Raw genomic sequence first — 3,317 nt, 5'->3', positions numbered from 1 at the left:
TTAAATAAGTGTCCAAGTTCATTTGGTTAGGTTAACATAGGTTGTGCAGCTAGAATTAAAACACAGTTACCCCTCCTAATCGAGAGCACATCACATGATTTATAATTATGAATGCTTAGAAAGTTTAACTGCACAAGCAGCTTAAGGGGAACTATTAAAATGTAAATCTTTCTCGTGGAAGCTCATTGATTTTCCCATTATTCAAATGAACGTTCATTTATTGAAAATCTACTTTCTTATATATTCTGCTTATTTGCTCAGAATCCAAAGAAGCGTTTAAAAAAATCTTTCCCTTTGGAGCTCACAATTTGGTAGGAGAGAAATGTGTAATACACTAGGAGGGATTTTATGAGGAAACTAGGTACGTAGGGCTTTAAGAACATGAGAGAGAGACTAGACAAGGGAAGTACCAAGAGATAAAGCTTAACAATAAATTGGTATCATGTCCTAAATAATGAGTAGGCGTTTGAGAGTCGGTCAAGATGGTGGGGTAGGTAAACGCAGTGCTTGCCTCCTCCCATGTCACCATAACTGAGGATGTAAAGAGGCCACATTGAGACCAATAGGGGGGCAGAGACGTGAAACAGGTTGGCTCCGCACGCATGCATGGTGGTTGAACATCTGGAGGGATATCTTGGCTGCAGAGTTCCCACTGAAGGAGCAAGGAGCCCCAGCCTCGTGCTGGGCTCCCTAGCCCAAGATTCCAGTGCTAGGAAAAGGAGTCCCCACAAAATCTGTAAAAATCAGTGGGGATTCCAGCCATTCAGGGTGAAATGGAAGGAACCTGGAAACCCAGATGATGCCCTTAAAGGGCTCTTGCACAGACTCATTCACTCACAGACATTCACTTTGGGCTCTGGTGGAGGGTCAGTAGCTCAGGAGTGTAAGAGATACACAGAGTAATACTGAGTTGTGTTGTTTCAGGGCGAGAGCTGGAGGGACAGCCACCATTGTCCCTTTCTCAGGTCCTCTTCCTGTGCAGTCTACATGCAGGCACCATCTTGCCTATGTTGAACCCTTGCCCCACATGGCCAATTCTGAATCTGCATTGGCTTGTTGAGAGTGGCTCTCTCCACCCCAGTGACTCCCTGAGACGCCACCCAACTCACAAACTGCCTATGGCAAACTTGTTGCGTGGCAAGTCCCACCCTGTGCTCTAGGCAGGGGGTACATTGACAGCAATCAACAGTCTTGGCTGGCACACCTCGGGAGAAACTTTTGGTGGTGAGCAACCAGTGCTAGCCCGAGCTGCAGTATCTCTTGAACAAACCTCAAGGGTCTGCAGTCATGAGATAGGCAGTGGCTGGCCTCAGTGTGATCTGAGACTTTTGCGAGTGGCCACAGGCTCAGCACTGATACCAAATCTTAATCTTCATCGGTTTGTGAAATCTGCCCACTTTACCCTGGTGACTCCCTGGGTCCCTGCCCCACCCAACTCATATACCACCAAAAGCCTCTTTCAGGTGCTGAGCCTTATGGGCAGCTGGCAAGAAGCCTTAGGCCTTGAGGTGTCCTAGACCTTTTGCTAAGCTACTCCAGGCCTGGCATTGGTGGCAGCTGGACTCAGTTTGTAGTATGGTCTTTCCTATGCACCAACAGGTCCAGCACAGGTAGCAGCCACTCGCGAATTGCTTTGTAGCTTCTACCAGGTAACCCCAGGGGCTCACAGGCAGTGGCTGACCTTGGCCTGCATGGGAGCCCTCCCAAGGGGCCACAGAACCAACGTACCCGGAGGGTGGCATCAGACCACTACAGAGCACCACCTGATTAGCCACACAAGTGGCATAAACAAAGGATGGTCCCAATAGGTCCACAAGCCTGCTGGGGCGAATCCCACTCCATGAGGTCAGCCTCCATAAAGCAGTTCATATCCTGTGGGCATAGCCATCCTCACCGCCAGCAAGCCTGAGAGTCAGTCTCATCCACTGACCTGCTAATAGCAATCAAGGCTTAACTACAACAGGAGAGCACACACAACTCACACAAGAAATACTCCTGGAGTTCCCAGCACAAGTGATCAAGGAGACTGCTCCACTGGGCCACGTAGGGTGCCTACTACATAAAGCCACCTGAACAAGGTTGGAAGATGAAACAAATCTACCTAATACATAGAAGCACAGAGAGGCAACTAAAAAGAGAGAAAAAAAAAATGTTGCACATGAAACAACGGGAGAAAACTCTAGAAAAAGAACTAAACGAAATGGAGGCAAGCAACCTACCAGATACAGAGTTCAAAACACTGGTTATGCTACCATCTACACAACCTTAGAAAAAGAAAAAGACCTCAAACATTCCAAATTGCTTTCTCTCCTAGGAAACTTTTAAACACAGAAAGATCGCATTTATGTTTTACTTGAATAAAAAGTATAATATCCAGATTCCAGATCAAAAACTGGTGCTAAGGGAGAAAGAGGGGTATCAGATGCTGGAGCCCTACAGCTACCTCCCACTTTGCCTAGCTCCCAGGAATAAGGATGGCTGCTGCATTATTAGAAGACAATTGCATCGGTTTTGTGGGAATAAACTTTATTGACAATACACTTTACTTTGTAATTGAAAGTGATGAAAACCTGGGAACAGATTACTTTGGCAAGCTTGAACCTCGATTCTCAATCATATGAAATCTGAACAACCAATTTCTCTTCATTTACGAGGAAAACCAAGCTGTGTTTAAAGATATGGCTGATTCTGACTGTATAGATAATGCATCCCAGACCAAATTTATATGTATGTATAAAGATAGCCTCACTAGAGGTCTGGCAGTAGCCATTTGTATGAAGTGTAATAAAATTTTTACTCTCTCGTAAGAACAAAATTATTCCTTTAAGGAAATTAATCCTCTTAATAATATCAATGATGAGGGAAATTACATCATATTTTTAAAAGAAGTGTTCTAGAACATGTGTATATAATTTGAGTCTTCACTCTACAAAGGATACTATCTTTATAAATGTTGCTTGTAAAAAAGAATGACATTTTCAAATTCATTTTGAAAGAAAAGAACAAATATGGGGATAAATCTGTAATGTTCACTATTCACAACAGGCACTAGATATTAAAATTGCATAGTTTGAAATGAAAAAACCAAAACACTAGCTATAAGAATGCTCAATGAACTTAGGAGAAGAATAGAGGGTATCAGTGAGGACTTCAACATAGAGATAGTAAGCATGAAAAAGGACACAGAAACCATAAAAAAGAACTAGTCAGAAATAAAGAATACAATAACGAAGACTACACTAGAAGAAATCAACAATAGCTTAGATGAAGCAGAGGATTGAATTAGCAATTTGAAAGACAAGGTAGCAAAAAACACC

The 3,317-nt window shown here is 43.3% G+C and overlaps 1 pseudogene; it reads left to right on the top strand.

The window, feature by feature from the left end:
* The first annotated feature begins 2,474 nt into the window (after positions 1-2,474).
* Positions 2,475-3,052, top strand: LOC120596233 (interleukin-18-like; annotated as a pseudogene).
* The last annotated feature ends 265 nt before the right edge of the window (positions 3,053-3,317 follow it).

Source organism: Pteropus medius, unplaced genomic scaffold (genome assembly GCF_902729225.1).
Source record: "Pteropus medius unplaced genomic scaffold, Ma_sr-lr_union100, whole genome shotgun sequence".
Classification (NCBI taxonomy): domain Eukaryota; kingdom Metazoa; phylum Chordata; class Mammalia; order Chiroptera; family Pteropodidae; genus Pteropus; species Pteropus medius.
This window is presented reverse-complemented; position numbering and strand designations above follow the sequence as displayed.